The sequence below is a fragment of the Phacochoerus africanus genome, chromosome 8 (assembly GCF_016906955.1).
Source record: "Phacochoerus africanus isolate WHEZ1 chromosome 8, ROS_Pafr_v1, whole genome shotgun sequence".
Taxonomy (NCBI): Eukaryota; Metazoa; Chordata; class Mammalia; order Artiodactyla; family Suidae; genus Phacochoerus; species Phacochoerus africanus.
In genome coordinates, this window is record NC_062551.1 from 20,124,675 (window position 1) to 20,142,449 (window position 17,775).

General features: G+C 45.0%; 1 protein-coding gene across 9 annotated transcripts in view; it reads right to left on the reverse strand.

Moving 5' to 3' along the window:
• The window catches only part of CNOT1 (CCR4-NOT transcription complex subunit 1), a 104,407-nt gene extending 97,485 nt beyond the window's left edge, over window positions 1-6,922 (reverse strand). For all 9 annotated transcript variants that reach the window (XM_047790786.1, XM_047790784.1, XM_047790780.1 and 6 more), the window contains exon 1: window positions 6,814-6,922. The gene's annotated coding sequence lies outside the window, so the exon portion shown is untranslated. The remainder of the gene's footprint in view (window positions 1-6,813) is intronic.
• Between the last annotated feature and the right edge of the window lie 10,853 nt (window positions 6,923-17,775).

A 17,775-nucleotide genomic window follows, 5' to 3' on the forward strand; every position in this document is an offset into this window, starting at 1 on the left:
GTCTGCAACCTACACCACAGCTCATGGCAACGCCAGATCGTTAACCCACTGAGCAAGGGCAGGGACCGAACCCGCAACCTCGTGGTTCCTAGTCGGATTCGTTAACCACTGCGCCACGACGGGAACTCCTCCTTTTTTTTTGTTTTTTTTTTTAAGAACCCAGTTGACCAGGGCATAAAGGTTAAGATAGCTAACAAATCACCTTGAAAAGAAAGTTTTGCCAAGGATAAAAACAAATGAATCAAGAGTTGTCTTACTTCCTATGTCACTCCAAATAAGCCAACTTTTCAATGCAACAGGACTTTAATACTAAACTTTTAAAGAACATTTAATAGCCTTGTGTGGATAGACAACTTCACATTTGAGCCAAATATAATCATACATCAGTGTAGTTCAAGTGATTGTTACTGTTAGCAAATAAGTTTATTTTTAAAAACTCAAAAAGTGTGGCGTTCCCGTCGTGGCGCAGTGGTTAGCGAACCCGACTAGGAACCATGAGGTTGCGGGTTTGGTCCCTGGACTTGATCAGTGGGTTAAGGATCCGACGTTGCCAGTGAGCTGTGGTGTAGGTTGCAGACGTGGTTCAGATCCCGCGTTGCTGTGGCTCTGGCATAGGCCGGGGGCTACAGCTCCAATTAGACCCCTAGCCTGGGAACCTCCACATGCTGCGGGAAGCGGCCCTAGAAAAGGCAAAAAGACAAATAAATAAATAAAATAAAAAAATAAGTAAAAATTCAAAAAGTGAAAGGAGCTTGAAAAGCATGTTTACTCCAAAATCAGAAAAGAACCACGTTCCTGATCTGCAATCAACTGAATATTCAGAAGAATTTTCCTAATCACATGCACGAAACTATAAAGCTATGCAATACGTTAATATATTTAAGACTACAAAAAGATAATGAAAGCAACCCTCCTGGAGCTATTTATTTTAAAAACATAGGGAGCTCCCGTCGTGGCACAGTGGTCAACGAATTCGACTAGGAACCATGAGGTTGTGGGTTCGGTCCCTGCCCTTGCTCAGTGGGTCAACAATCCGGCGTTGCCGTGAGCTGTGGTGTAGGTTGCAGACGCGGCTCGGATCCCACGTTGCTGTGGCTCTGGTGTAGGCTGGTGGCTACAGCTCCGATTGGACCCCTAGCCTGGGAACCTCCATATGCCGAGGGAGCGGCCCAAGAAATAGCAAAAAGACAAAAAAAAAAAAATATATATATATATATATATAACTACACCAAGGGAAAACTTACTCAAATCTCTGTCACAATTCAATTTACAGTGCTGAAGATTATTTTAATCTTCACTCCATCCTTTGAAGGCTTTAACAAAACTCCAAGTTTATAACACTGAGATTAAGTGGTGATCACTCACAATAATTGAAAAAAAATCATCTTTTTGTCAGACAAATTTTGTATTTTCACTAAAGGGATGAAAAACTCAAATCTTATGTCTTGTCCTCCAAAAATAAGTGGTTGATCACACAGATTATTCTCACTTTTTTAACGAACAAATTCATAGAACTTTTCCTTGTACTGAACTCTCAAAATATGCAAAGACAGAATCAATATTAGGCTAGAGTAGGAAAACCTTGTCTAACATTAAACTAAGGGAGTCATCTCACTTTCCTAGGCTTCAGTTTCCTAAAGATGATACCATGAACTGCAGGACTAGATATCAAAGTTTAACCTTCTAAAAGATGTCAAGAGAATTTTAAGAATATAGCTTCAAGAAAAACAGTCTGCCACCTCAAAGAACAAAAACCAGGGCGTACTGTTTTCCAAGAATGCCATGTTCTATAAATCTACCCAAGTGTAACAAATGAAGCATTATTCAATTACAATTCAGGGCAACTGTGTATGTTTGGAGGAAGGGAGACTTCTTACCCACTATAAAATGAGACAAAAATTACAAGGCAATACATGGTACAGTTAAGTGAAACTGGCCAAGAAGAACATAAGTAATCAATTTTGCTTAGGGAAATAAGGGAAAAAAACTATAAAAAGTACCTTTAAGTTTGAAAATGGAACAATGAACAACATTTTAATAGACACAAACGACGACATTTCAGATAAAGGGAGCAAAGATTTATTTGGGAACCACTGAGCAACAGTCTTTTAACTATAACGTAAGTTAGTACTATGCTGCTATAAGAAGAGAGAGATCAATACTTACACAGCTCCAGGCCAAAGATTTGAAAAACTTTTGAGGATTCAGTTTCAAACCAATGATTTAGGAAGCAATTTGGCAGTACTGTAAAGAATTAACTGTTTACCTTAGAAATCTATACATAGAACTTCCATATGACCCCGCAATCCCACTCTTGGGCATCTATCCGGACAAAACTCTACTTAAGAGAGACACGTGCACCCGCATGTTCATTGCAGCACTATTCACAATAGCCAGGACATGAAAACAACCCAAATGTCCATCGACAGATGATTGGATTGGGAAGATGTGGTATATATACACAATGGAATACTACTCAGCCATAAAAAAGAATGACATAATGCCATTTGCAGCAACATGGATGGAGCTAGAGAATCGCATACTGAGTGAAATGAGCCAGAAAGACAAAGACAAATACCATAGGATATCACTTATAACTGGAATCTAATATCCAGCACAAATGAACATCTCCTTAGAAAAGAAAATCATGGACTTGGAGAAGAGACTTGTGGCTGCCTGATGGGAGGGGGAGGGAGTGGGAGGGATCGGGAGCTTGGGCTTATCAGACACAAACAACTTAGAATAGATTTACCAGGAGATCCTGCTGAATAGCATTGAGAACTTTGTCTAGATACTCATGTTGCAACAGAAGAAAGGGTGGGGGAAAATGTAATTGTAATGTATACATGTAAGGATAACCTGACCTCCTTGCTGTACAGTGGGAAAATTTTAAAAAAATTATAAAAAAAAAAAAAAAGAATTAACTGTTTATGGAGTTCCCGTCGTGGCGCAGTGGTTAACGAATCCGACTAGGAACCATGAGGTTGCAGGTTCGGTCCCTGGCCTTGCTCAGTGGGTTAAGGATCCGGCGTTGCCATGAGCTGTGGTGTAGGTCGCAGACGCGGCTCGGATCCCGCGCTGCTGTGGCTCTGGCGTAGGCCAGGGTCTGCGCCTCCGATTGGACCCCTAGCCTGGGGCCCTCCATGTGCCTCGGAAGCGGCCCAAAGAAATAGCAAAAAGACAAAAAAAAAAAAAAAGAATTAACTGTATCCCTGAATCATTTACAATTAAAACATATTCACATATTACTTAGGTAATAAAGAAATCCAATAGACAAATGATGGGGAAGAGATACTGGAGAGATTATTTAGAAAGCTACTACAAAAAAGACTGGGTCTGAAACAAAGGGATAACTATTCTTATGATGAGTCTATAAAAAAATTAGAAAGAACATTGCATTTCAAAACTAGGAGCTCTAAATCCAAGGTGACAAACTTTCAAACTAATTACCTGAAAGGGAAAATGCTGAGCTCTTAAAACTTAAGAGCAGTAAAATAGTATCTTTTAAAACATGCTTCATTCCACTTTACATTTCATATAATTACTCCAACGCCACCACCAAAAACAAAACAAAACCCTCTCCTGCAGTTTATCAATTCATTCACATTTTAGGAATTTCCTTCTAACAACTGTAACAAAATGAACCAAGACAATTTAGCCTGGAGGTTTGTGCTTAGTTTTTCAACATTAAAAACAAAAATGCTTTTCTTAAATCTACACTCCACATTTCCAAAGGCTGCATTTCCTTCAAATCTCAACACAGGGTTTCAGATTAAGTCTACACCTCTAATTATTGACTTCTCAAAGAATGCATTTCAAAGAATAATTCATTTCATTTGTTCTGCTACATTCTTGCAAATGTATGAATGAAAACTACACTACAATTAACTATTGTGTATACATAGGGTGCAAAAGGTTTTGAGCCCATTTTAGCTTTGAAACATGCTTCTTCAAAATTGTGAGCAAACAGAAAGGGAACTGCAGGATCTTCCTTTATATAAGATCTTAAAATAAGACTCAGTAGGATGCCATTTTGAAACTTCCCAGCAGGAAGTTCAGTTGGTCAGAGGGCCCTTTAAGAAGTGTTTCAGCTCTCATTTTTTAAATTACTTAAAAGTTAGTTTTGTTCTTCTACAAAAAAAAAAACAAGTTCATAAAATATAGCATTTCAAAATGGCAGTACTATTTTTGTTCATTCAAGAAGCATAAACATCTTACAAAATATTAGTGTCTTGAAATATCTGAGTATCCAATCAAAATCTGAGTACCCAATCAAAATCATTGTGGACAAATTCTCTTCCATGGCATTGAGTACCAAAGATGTGCTACACCTGTAGAATGAAATAAAGATTCAAGTTCATAAATTTAAGCTGGTTAAAAAGCTTTTCATAACTAAATCAGAATCCAACCAAAAATACATTTGGAAAAAGCAACATGGAAGGATCATTTAAAATTATACTTTAAGGAGTTCCCATCGTGGCTCAGTGGTTAAGGAATCCAACTAGGAACCATGAGGTTGCAGGTTCGATCCCTGCCCTTGCTCAGTGGGTTAACGATATCCGGCGTTGCCATGAGCTATGGTGTAGGTTGCAGACTCGGCTCTGGTCCTGCGTTGCTGTGGCTCTGGCATAGGCCTGTAGCTACGGCTCCAATTAGACCCCTAGCCTGGGACCCTCCATATGCTGCGGGAGCAGCCCAAGAAATGGCAAAAAGACCCCCCCCCAAAAAAATTATACTTTAAGCATGTTATCAAGAAATAGCAAGCTTTTCCTCTTCTGTGCTCACACAGTTGTTTTTGCCCCCCACCTTTATTTTTAGAGCCACACCTGTAGCATATGGAAGTTCCCAGGTCAAATATGAGCTGCAGCTGCCAGCCTACACCACAGCCACAGCAATGCAGGATCCAAGCCGTGTCTCTGACCTAGAGCAGAGCTCACACCAACACTGGATCCTTAACCCACTGATCAAGGCCAGACTGCACCTGCATCCTCACAGATACTAGTAGGATTTTTAACCCTCTGAGCCACAATAGGAACTCCTGTTTTTTACTTTTTTTTAATGATTTAACCCAAAGTTAGCCACAGCACTTAGCCTGACAAGGGCCATATTAAAGAGACTGGGATTTAAAACCCCAGTAGAAATATTAGAGACTCAAAGAAAAAAGCTAAGCCACAGATCCATTCAAGTGAAATGGGAACCAAAGACATTTCAGTTCCGTTCCACTATCATGCCACAAAACTCTGCCTTAAAACTTCTAAGATGATAATCTTCGGCAAGAAAGGGAAATACTTTCATTTATTGGTGGTCGAATCTTTGTGCCTTGATTCTCCACTTAAGTTTCCACAGAAGGACTTGGGACCCCAACTTGTTGAAAAGGGACCAACTCTCCAAACATGTTTCATCGTATGACCATTTCAGTCAAAGCCCAATTAGATGCCTAAAACTTTATGTATCATCAGATCATTTTCTCCTTAGACAAGGTAACAACTTGCAGCGAAACAGGATTATTTAAACTGTTACCATTCATCTTATTAACAGCTAAAATAATATGCTACCATTCTTGGCATTTTAAACCCAAATACCTCTACAAAAACAAGTTTGTTCCTGATCTGTTTGACCTACTTCCCAGTTTTTTATTTGTCCACTTTTTCATCCATGTGAACCTGTTCCTATCAAATGGACTGTCATGAGGGAAATGTTCAGAATTTTTCCCCAAAAAGTAATCAGTGAGACTCAATCATTAGCTGTTAACCTCATGGCAACAGAACTGTAGAGAAATAAGGAAAGAAAACTGTTACCACCAACAAAAAGACGTTCTCAGAATCCTAAAAATTAGGACCTTTGAGTGACTTCAGAGCAAAAGTTTTCTTCTCAAAGTTTACTTTAAACACAACATTTCCAAACCCACAGAGAGGAAACATTAAAGCGCAGTCCTAGTAGGGATGCTCATCTGTAGGAGCCCGGTGGGGTGAAACCTGCAGGGGTGGGGGTTACTGAAAAGGAGTATCTGTGCGTTTGGCCTTATGTAACCCCCACAAGATCCGCAGAAAATCTCTCCCCAGCACTGAAGCCTCCATGTGCTCTGCTCACCAGGAGGACACTTTCCCTGTGTGAGCAGAAACGCCACTTAGCACAGACACTGGGCCGGGTGGATGGGGGCCGATTTCGGAGCGAGTGTGAGAGCGCCCGGGCGCGCGAATGGAACAAAACCTGTGGCAAGAAGTAATAAGGAAGTGCCTCGCTCCCGCCCGCCCCTCCCACCGGCGGACACCCGAAAACACTCGGGGTTTGACAACGTGCTGGGGGCGGGGGGAGGAGGATTGGCAGCTCCGGGTCCAACAACAGGAACTGGGAGCCTGCAACTACTCAGAACACGCTCCCCTCGCCCCCGGGGCTAGGCCTCCTACGCCCATGCCCACTGCATTCATCCGGCAGTTGAGGAGCTCGTGGGGTCTGCGAAGGGGGCAGCCCGCGCGAGGCGAGGCCCAGCCGCCCCAAATGCCGCCACCGCCACCCTCAGAGCTTCCAGGCCCGGGCCGGGGGCCATCCCGAGACTCATCCCGCGCTCTGCCTTCCGCTTCGTGGAGCCTTCGGCCGCTTCTCTTCAGAGCCCGAAGACTCCGCGAGCGAAGAGGAGAGAGTCCGCCCTCTCCCGCCTCGCCACTTCCCCGTCCGACTGCCCCTCACTCCGCGGAGCGCCGGGAAACGTTCCCAATGGCCCCGGGACCACCTCGGTTCCTTCCCGCACCGGCACCCGCGTTCCGTAGTTGACACCGTCAGCCGGCCTCAGCACCTGACCCCAGCCCACCTCACCTCGGGCGACTCCGGCAGCGCTGGACACAGGAAACTCCTGGGTCCTCGACTCCGGCTCTCCTCGACCCTCTCTTCGGTTAACTCCGCTTGTTTCTCTACAAAATGGCGCCGGAGGTCGCGCGCTCACGTCGCGGCCTTTCCCCTCCCCGTTCCCATTTCATCATTCGCTGCCCGCCCGAGGAGGGATGGCCCCAGCACCAGCCAATGGCCGTACTCCGCCTGTGGCTTCCACCCAATCACCGACGGGTGCCCGCGGATTTAAACCAATCACACTCTATCACTTGCAGAAGTCAAGGAAGAAACCAGGATCCTGCTAGCAACTACCAATCCAGACTCCTACTTCGCGGGCTTTGGCCAATTGCCGCTCACCAGTCCCCAGGGACCGGAATCGGAGCCCTCGCGCCTGCGCTCGAGTTGAAGACCAATAAGGAGAGACAGATAACTTCGATGTGGGGCTGCTCGGACTTCCCACCTGCCCTCGAAGTCCTCCACCAATGGATGTCTGACATTGGCTATGAGAAACCATAAATAAAGGAGGGGGGGGGGGCCTTAAACCCTTGTTATCCTGCCTGGGAACAACTTTGAGTTACAGTGAAAAGCAGCCTCCCCGTGTTCTCCTTCCTCTTTCGAAGTGTCAAATCCGATAGACCACGGGGCTTCCCAATCTCAAACATTCCCCAAACCGCGTATCCCTTTGGCGGGGAACGCCAGCTCCAGAAAGCAAGCCAGGCTGTAACTGGAGTGGTAGCCCTTGCATCCTGGGATCTGTAGTTCACCCAACCCCATTCCTGTCGCAAAAGTAGTGCGTATTCTGCAGTCACTGAATGCGCTCTAGGGGCAGCAATGCATGCTGGAGAACGTAGTCTTCCAGGCTCCCATTTGGTCCTAGCCTGCCTAACTTTACTGGAGAGAACTTTCCTTTCTCGTTCTGCCTATTGAGGAAGGGAGTCCTTAGAAAGAGGTGGGAAGCTCAGGCTCAGGTCCTCTTTTTGGCTCACTCCCTGGAGGTGGATAAAAAAGAATATTTATGCCTTTTGCTCTGGGAATAAAAAGCATGGGAACATATCTTTTTAAAGATTTTGGGGTCATCTGTTCCCAGAAGGGTGGGAAGATTGGGAAGAAAGTGTTGGATCTTTTACCTTTTGGAGAAAAACGATCCTAATCTCTGCTGTCCTGAGGCAACACTAAGTTTCTTGTCTCCTAGCCATATGTCTCTTTTAAAAAAATTATGTAAGGCGGGTTAAGGCTCTCTTGTCACTGCTCTGCTTCTCTGGCTGTGGAATCCTGCCCCAAGAACTTCCACGTGGGGGGAGGGGGATGTGGTAAAAACACATAACATATAACTTCCTGGTGTGGAACAGCAGGTTAAGGATCCATCCTTGCTGTGGGGCAGGTCACAAGTGCAGCACAGGTCCCATCTTGGGAACGTCCACATGCCATGGGCTCAGCCAAAACAAAAACAAAAAACACAACATAAAATTTACCATCGTAGCCATTTTTAAGTTACCATATAGTACTGTTAACTATATGCATGTCGTGCAGCAGATCTGTAGAAAAACTTTTTCATCTTGCAAAACTGAAACTCTATACCCATCAAACAACTCATTTCCTTCCTCCAGTGCTTGAAAACTACCCTTCTAAGATTTTGACTACTTTACATGTCTCACATAAGTGGATTCATGCAGATTTTGTCTTTTTGTGACTGGCTAATTTCACTTACCATAATTTCCTAAATATTTTTTGCCACCTGCCCATTCCTTGGTTGATTCCAACTCTTTTTTTTTTTTTTTTTTTTGCTTTTTAGGGCCCCACCCACGGCCCATGGAGGTTCCCAGGCCGTGGATGGAATCGGAGCTGTAGCCGCCAGCCTACACCACAGCCACAGCAACTCCAGATCCTTAACTCAGGGATCAAATCCGCAACCTCATGGTTCCTAGTCAGATTCATTTCTGCTGCGCCTCGACTGGAACTCCCCTGGAGGCCAACTCTCTCAGCAACCTTTACTGAAAGTCTCTATGGGACTTTCAAACAAACCATGGGATACTCAGGAACCCCACATAAAACAGTGGCAAGAATTGCTACAGTAGGTCTTTTTTTTTTTTTTTTTTTTGCTATTTAGGGCCTAACCCAAGGCATATGGAAGTTCCCAGGCTAGGGGTGAAATTGGAGCTGCAGCTGCCGGCCACAGCCACAGCCACAGCAATGTAGGATCCGAGCCTCGTCTGCAATTTACACCACAGCTCACAGCAATAGTGGATCCTTAACCTAGTGATCGAGGCCAGGGATCAAACCTGCATCCTTACGGATACTAGTCGGGTTAACCCCTTGAGCCACCGTGGAAACTCCCTATTTTTGGTTTTTTGAGGAACTGCTATATTGCTTTCCATAGTGGCTGCACCAATTTACATTCCCAGCAGGAATGTACGGGGGTTCCCTTTTCTCCACACGCTCTGCAGCATTTATTGTTTGTAGACTTTTTGATGATGACCATTCGAACAGGTGTGAGGTAGGATCTCATTGTAATTTTATTTGCATTTCTCTAATAATTAGCAATGATGAGTACCTTTTCATATGCCTATTGACCATCTGTGTATCTTCAGAGAAATGTCTATTTAGGCCTTCTGCCCATTTTTCAATTGGGTTGCTCATTGACAAAGATGGTTGTCACTGGGAATGGGAAAAGAATGAGGAAGGGTAAAGGGAGCTTTTACTTTTTGTTTCCTGTATTACTGAACTATTTAAACATTTTGGAAAGACCATGTATTCATGTTTTATTTGTATAACTTAAGGTAAAAAAAATTTTTCTTTAAAGAGACAGGAAGGGAGTGCCCATCATGGTGCAACGGAAATGAATCCAACTAGGAACCATGAGGTTGCGAGTTTGATCCCTGGCCTCACTCAGTGGGTTAACGATCTGGTGTTGCCATGAGCTATGGTGTAGGTCAAAGGTGTGGTTCATATCTGTGGCATAGGCTGGCAGCTGTAGCTCCGATTTGACCTCTAGCCTGGCAACCTCCATATGCTGTGGGTGCAGCCCTAAAAAGCAAAAAAAAAAATTAAAGTTAAAAAAGTAAAAAGAGACAGGAGTTCCCACTGTGGCCAGCAGGTTAAGGATCTGGTATTGTCACTGCAGCAGCTCAGGTTGCTCCTGTGGCGTGGGTTTGATCCCTGGCCTGGGAACTTCTGCATGCCGAGGATGCAGCAAAAAATAATAATAATTAATTTTAAAATTAAAAAGAGGGAGTTCCCGTCGTGGCTCAGTGGTTAATGAATCCGACTAGGAACTGCGAGGTTGCAGGTTCGATCCCTGGCCTTGCACAGTGGGTTAAAGATCTGGCATTGCCATGAACTGTGGTGTAGGTTCCAGAAGTAGCTCGGGTCCCACGTTGCTGTGGCTCTGGCATAGGCTAGCGGCTACAGATCTGATTCAGCCCCTAGCCTGGGAACCTCCATATGCCACAGGAGCGGTCCTAGAAAAAGACAGAAAAAAATAATAATAATAAATAAAAAGAGACAAAATAACACCCATGGGGTCAACTATCTAAGATCAATTTTGTAATTGTACAACTAGTTCATGTCAGAAACATAATCTCCTAAATTGAAATAAAGCTGACTTGTCTCAAAAAAAAAAAACAAAAAACAAACAAACAAAAAAAACAAATAGGAGTTCCCATGGTGGCGCTTCGGAAACGAATCTGTCTAGTATCCATGAGTATACAGGTTTGATCCCTGGCCTCACTCAGTGGGTTAAGGATCCAGAGTTGCCCTGAGCTGTGTGGGTCACAGACGCAGCTAAGATTCCAAGTTGCTGTGGCTGTGGTGTGGGCTGGCAGCTATAGTTCTGATTTGATGCCTAGACCAGGAACTTCCATACACCGCGGGGCGGTCCTAAAAAGAAAAAAAAAAAGAAGCTGACTTGTCTTTCCCCACTTCAGCCTGTTTTTATACTGAGCCTGCTCTGGGAGACCCTTCTGTGCACGGCCAGCACCACTCCCTATGGGATCCCCCCAGCTATACCTACACCACTCCTAGGAGCTGACCTGCCTTGGGACTTAGTCTAGTACCTGCAGGATTACTACCAAAAAAAATCCTGGAGATCCTTCACCTGTGTGTTGTCAAGAACGATGGGGGGGCTTCTATCCTTACAAGGAAGGAGAAACTCATGTTTACAAATTGGAAGGGTTAGTGGGATCACCTTGTAAACCTTTTCATTTTGCTGAAAGACAGAGTTGGAAATCATGCCCAGACAAACTAGTTTGCTAGAGACCTTCACAAAGGAGTCACTGAATCACCTTCGAACTCAGCAACTATGTGTTCTGGGGTTCAAATGTATTTAGAAGCAGATATTTTTAGCAGCTGTTAATTATTTACCTGGCCCCTTTCCTCCACCTTATGCCAGTCCTTCAACACCCACCCCCTAACCCCCACCCCTGCCCGTTAATTGTGCATCCCAGGCTCTGGAAGCACCAGATTTTTTTGTTTCCCAAAATAGCCTGGAGAGGGAAATGTAAGGTCTAGGAAACAAAAGCCTGATTGAATTGGCTTAGGGTGGAGGCAAAAATACCTGTAAGACAAAGGACTTCCAGGCTTTGTGATCTGTGCAAAATGTGTCATAAAATGTTTAGAGGTGCTTGGAAGAAGAGATACAAGGCCTTTTTTATTCTGTGTTCTTGTTTTTCAGTCCCATTTATCAGACAGTCTGTAACTTCAATTTATCGTAAATTTGGCTGTCTTATCCAGACAGCCAACTCTAAATTCAACCTCACTGACAGCCTAACTCTAAATTCTGATCTCCTTCCAGCCCATCGCTACTGCCCAGCTCCAAACTTTCCGGCTTTCTAGGCACCCAGGCTTTCCTATGATTTAAGTGGCCCTACCCTGGAGTTTCTGATGTGGCTCAGTGGGTTAAGAACCTGACTAAGATCCATGAGGATATGGGTTCGATCCCTGGTGCCTTTCAGTAGGTGAAGGATCCCAAGTTGCTGTGGCTGTGGTGTAGGCCAGCAGCTGCAGTTCTGATTCGACCCCTAGCCCAGGAACTTACATAAACCACAGGTGCGGCCCTAAAAGAAAAAAAAAAAGAAAGAAAAATTTAGTGGCTCTACCCTGAGGGAAGAATGACCAAGGAGGCATACTGCAAAAAGCCCAGTGAAGAATTTAGACATCCAGGCCCTAAACCAGGCTGTGCCCCTAACTCTCTTGATAACCTTGGGAAACTCACTTCCTCTCTCTGTACTTTTTCCTGGTTCACTGTTCTGAGACTAGGGGGCACAGCTCCCAAACTGTGGGCTGTGGATTGGACTTACTGGGGGGCCCTGGCATTCTTTTTTTTTTTTTAATTATTTTTTTTTCCATTATAGCTGCTTAACAGTGTTCTGTCAATTTTCTACTATACAGCAAGGTGACCCAGTCACACATACATATATACATTCTTTTTCTCACATTACCCTCCATCATAAGTGACTAGATGTAGTTTCTAGTGCTACACAGCAGGATCTCATTGCTTATCCATTCCAAAGGCAATAGGTTGCATCTATTAACCCCAAATTCCCAGTGCATCCCACTCCCTCTCCCTGCTCCTTGGCAACCACAAATATGTTCTCCAAATCCACGATTTTCTTTTCTATGGAAAGGTTCATTTGTGCCATACATTAGATTCCAGATATAAGAGATATCATATGGTATTTGTCTTTCCCTTTCTTTCTTATTTCACTCAGTATGAGAGTCTCTAGTTTCATCCACGTTGCCGCAAATGGCCTTATTTTGTTCTTGGTCCTGATATTCCGTTTTTTTTTTGTTTGTTTGTTTGTTTGTTTGTTTGGTCTTTTCTAGGGCTGCTCCTGCGGCATGTGGAGGTTCCGAGGCTAGGGGTCTAATGGGAGCTGTAGCTGCCAGCCTACACCACAGCCACGGCCACAGCCACAGTCACGCGGGATTCGAGCTGTGTCTGTGACCTACACCACAGCTCACAGCAACGCTGGATCCTTAATCCACTGAGGGAGGCCAGGGATTGAACCCGCAACCTCATGGTTCCTAGTCGGATTCGTTAACCACTGAGCCATGATGGGAACTCGGGTCCTGATATTCTTATGTGCACTTGAGTTTATTAATCAACCAATAAATTATAAGGTACAACTTTACATGATTTTTTCATCCATACCTCAACACCCTGTGAGGTCAGGACACCATTTTACAGATTATAGTACTGAGAGAGGGAGTTCCCATCTGGCTCAGTGGTTACCGACTAGTCACTGTGAGGACGCAGGTTCAATCCCTGGCCTCACTCAGTGGGTTAAGAAGGCTCCAGGATTGCCATTGCCATAAGCTGTGGTGTAGGTGGAAGATGCAGCTTGGATCCCGCATTGCTGTGGATTCGGTGTAGACCGGCAGCTACAGCTCCGATTGGACCCCTAGCCTGGGAACCTCCATATGCTGTGGATGCAGCCCTAAAAATAAAAAAAGATTAAAAAAAGAAAAACTCAGAGAGGTGCAGTTGCCCGAGTCAATGGCAAATCAGTCCTTGGAACCTAAGCTCTGTGACTTCAGGGCTCACATTCCCAGCCACCCTGTCTAAGCCTTCGTTTGGAAAGCCCCATGCCTAGGTGGTCTCCCAGGTGTCATTATCAGAGGTCCATTCATGATCAGATATTTTCCAACCTGAGAAATGTGATGCATAATCTGACAGGCTGTTATAAATTGGACAGGTTTTGAAAATCCTGCTGTGAGTTTGGTGTTTTCCAGTTGAGTTTACATTTGAGTTCTTAGCTCTTCCCTTTAACAGGGGATTTTGTCCCAAGATGGTGTAGGATACTTCTTGTGACCTTTTTTTTTTTTTTTTTTTTAGGGCTGCACCTGTGGCATAGGGAAGTTCCCAGGCTAGGGGTCTATTTGGAGCTGTAGCCGACTAGTATCCATGAGGATACAGGTTCAGTTCCTGGCCTTGCTCAGTGGGTTAAGGATTCAGCATTGCCATGAGCTGGGTTGTAGTTCACAGATGTGGCCTGGATCCCATGTGGCTGTGGCTGTGGCATAGTCCGGGCTCAGATTCCACCCCTAGCCAGGGAACTTCCATATGCTGCAGGTGTGGCCAAAAAAAAAGAAAAAAGATACAAACAAATAATAAGGAAAGCATTTTGATTAGCGTCATTCAGGCTGCTATAACACAATACCCAGTAGTTAAGGATCGGGCATAAACACTGCTTTGGTACGGGTTCATTCCCTGGCCCAGGAACTTTTGCATGCCATGGGCACGGCCAAAAACAAAACAAAACTAAACTGAGAAAAAAAAAACCAAAATACTATAGACTGAATGGCTTATCAAAACAGAGATTTCTTTCTCACAGTTCTGGAGGCTGGGAAGTCCAAGATCAAGGTACCACCAGTCAGTGTTCCGTGAGAGCCCACTTGCTTGTTTATGGATGTGCATCTTTTTTTGTCTTTTTAGGGCTGCATCCTCGGCATCTGGGGAGCCTGCAACCCAGTCTAGGGATTCAAGATGCTCAAAGAATGTGAAAGGAGTAGGAGTTCTCTAGACAGAGGGGCAGATAGGGGTACATTCCAGCCAAGAGCTAAGCCTCATGGAGATGATAGTGGCATCTTTGGGCATCTTTGAAAAATTAAAAGACTGGGAAGGCTGGAGCCCTGAGAGATAGTCAGGAGCCAACTTAAGCTGCTGTGTTCAGCCCTTTATCCTAAGGGCTCTGCAGAGGCTTTGAAGGGTTAGGTGGAACAGCTGACATGCTAATATTTGCAATTGTTTTAAGGTCACACTGGCTGTGGCCCGAAGAAAGGACTGGTGCCCAGCCAGAGAAGTTGCTGGGAGACTAACCAGGAGGCTGCCACAGGAGTCTGGGAGAGCTGGTGGCCATGGGAATGGAGGGAAGGGGGCCCACCAGAGATGTGGGAGATCCAAGGGTCCGACTTTGGCAACTGACGGGAGTGTGAAAGGTGAGGTAGAAAAAGAGAAGGATTGTCTGCCCTCGGGTGCCTGTCCCCGGTGATGCAGTGACACTGGAGGAGGGAGTTTGAGGTCAGAGACGATGAATTCAATTTGATGGTGAGGTGAGACTAAAGCTGTGGGAGACTGAGAGCCGGAAGTGCTGCCTCAGCTCTGACAGGTGGGTTGCCCTGGCCGAAGCTTCAGAGAGCAGAGGCCCTGCGGCCCTGAGAAGAGCTGTGTTCATGCTCCGGGTTTAGGAGGGAAGAGTCTCCAACACCTGGAAAACAGCCCAGCCTAGGAAGCCTGGGGCGGAATAAAGTCACAGAAGCCAGAGGACTGAGGGACTCAAGTTGTCTGGGCAGTCAAGCAGCCAGGAGCTTGACAAGGCCTTGCACAGTGTGACTGGGCTGTGTGACCTTGGGGAGAGACTTTTCTGTGGAGAAAAGGGGCTTAAGTCAGAACTGGGGCTTAAGTCCTCTGGGCTGCAGAGGAGAGCTGTAGCTAGAGGGAAGGGAGGGTTTGTTGTTTTTTGTTTGTTTTTTATCTTTTTAGGGCCGCACCCACAGCTTATGGAGGTTCCCAGGCTAGGGGTCCAATAGGAGCTACAGCTACTGGCCTACACCACAACCACAGCAACACCAGATCTGAGGTGAGTCTGAGACCTACACCACAACTCACATGGATCCTTAACTCACTGAGCAAAGCTAAGGATCGAACCCGCAACCTCATGGTTACTAGTCAGATTTGTTTCCACTGTGCCATGATGGGAACTCTGAGCCGACCTTAGTTTTAAAAGGTTACTGCAAGGAGAAGAGACTGCAGAGAGTTCCCCTTGTGGCTCAGCAGTTAATGTACCTGAGTAGTATCATGAGGATGCCGGTTCAATCCCCGGCCCTGCTCAGTGGGTTAAGAATTCGGTGTTGCCTTGAGCTGGGGTGTAGGTTGCAGACTTGGCTCAGATCCCTAGTTGCTGTGGCTGTGGCATAGTCTGGCCACTGCAACTCTGATTCAACCCCTAGCCTGGGAACTTCCATATGCCTTGGGTGTGGTCCTAAAAAGACAAAAAAAAATTTATCTGAACTTTTTTTTTTGTCTTTTGTTGTTGTTGTTGTTGCTATTTCTTGGGCCGCTCCCGCGGCATGTGGAGGTTCCCAGGCTAGGGGTTGAATCGGAGCTGTAGCTGCCGGCCTACACCAGAGCCACAGCAATGCTGGATCCAAGCCACGTCTGCAACCTACACCACAGCTCACGGCAACGCCGGATCGTTAACCCACTGAGCAAGGGCAGGGACCGAACCCGCAACCTCATGGTTCCTAGTTGGATTCGTTAACCACTGCGCCACGACGGGAACTCCTATCTGAACTTTTTATTTTTAAAAATAATTGTCTTATTTAGTTATTTATGTTTCTTTTTTTGGCCGCACCCATGGCATGCGGAATTTACCAGGCTGGGGATCCAATCCTTGCCACTGCATTGACCTGGGCCACAACACTGGGTCTTTAATCCACTGAGCCACTTGGGAAATTTGGGAACTCCTATATGTTCATTTTCAAAGCATTCTCTTCTTTATGATTGTGATATCTGCTTTTTTTCCCATTTCCTTTCTTGCTAAAGAACTCCTTTTTTAAATTTTATTTATTTATTTATTTTTCTTTTTAGGGTCACACCCATGGCATATGGAGTTTCCCAGGTTAGGGGTCTGATTGGAGCTGTTGCTGCCGGCCTACACCAGAGCCACAGAAACATGGGATGCGAGCCGCGTCTGCAACCTATACCACAGCTCATGTCAATGCCGAATCCTTAACCCACTGAGCAAGGCCAGGGATCAAACCCTCAACCTCATGTTTCCTAGTTGGATTCGTTTATTTTTTGCTTTTTAGGACTGCATCTGCAGCATGTGGAAGTTCCCAGGCTAGGAGAAGAATTGGAGTTGCAGCTGCCAACCTACGCCACAGCCACAGCAATGGGAGATCTGAGCTGCGCCTGCAGCCTACACCACAGCTCACCGCAAGGCCATATCATTAACCCACTGAGCGGGGCCAGGGATCGAACCTGCGTCGGCATAGATATTAGTTAGGTTCGTAACCAGCTGATCTACAAAGGGAACACCTTTATCGATTCTTTGAAGGCAAGTCTACTGGCAACAAATTCTCTCAAATGTTGTTCGTCTAAGAAAATATTTCTCCTTCACATTTGAAGGATACTGTTCCAGGATACAGAACTCTTTTTCTTCGCATTTGAAATATTTCACTCCACTCACTTCATGCTTTCGTGGTTTCTGAGGAGAAGTGAGATGTACAGTCGACCACGGAACAACGTGGGTTGGAACTGTGAGGGTCAGGTAGAGTGGATTTTTTTTTCAATCGTAAATACTGCAGCACTACACGATCTGCAGTTGGTTGACTCTGTGGATGCAGAGCTGTGAATACGGAGGAACCATGGATATGGAGGGCTGACCATAAATTACATGAAGATTTTCAAGAACGAGAGGGTTGCAGCCTCTTAACCCCTATATTGTTCACAGTTCAACTGTGATTCCTAATCTTTGCTTCTCTACAGGTAAGGTTTTTTTCCCCCTTCTGGCTTCTTTCAGGATTTTTTATCTTTGATTTTTTGTTTTGAAAATGTTATGACTTGGTGTCATGCTTTTCAGCAGTCTCCTGCTTGATGTTCTCTGAGCTTCCTGAATCTGCTATTAATTAATTAATTGGGCTTCTGACATTAATTTGGGGGAAATTCTCAGTGATTGTTTCAAATTGTTTCAAATACTTTTTCAGTTCCTTTCTGAACTGAACATAGCCCGTCTGTTCTTGCAAGCTGTCTACCCATTTAGAGCATTTTATTCTTATTTTTATTTTTGGGTAGCTTAAACAATAGGAATTTATTTCTCACAGTTCTGGAGGCTAGGAAGTTCAAGATCAAAGTGCCAGCCAATTTGGTTTCTTGGTGAGGGACTTCTCTCCAGCTTTCAGGAAACAACCTTTTCGCTGTCCTCACATGGCAGAGAGAAGGAGCTCTGGTCT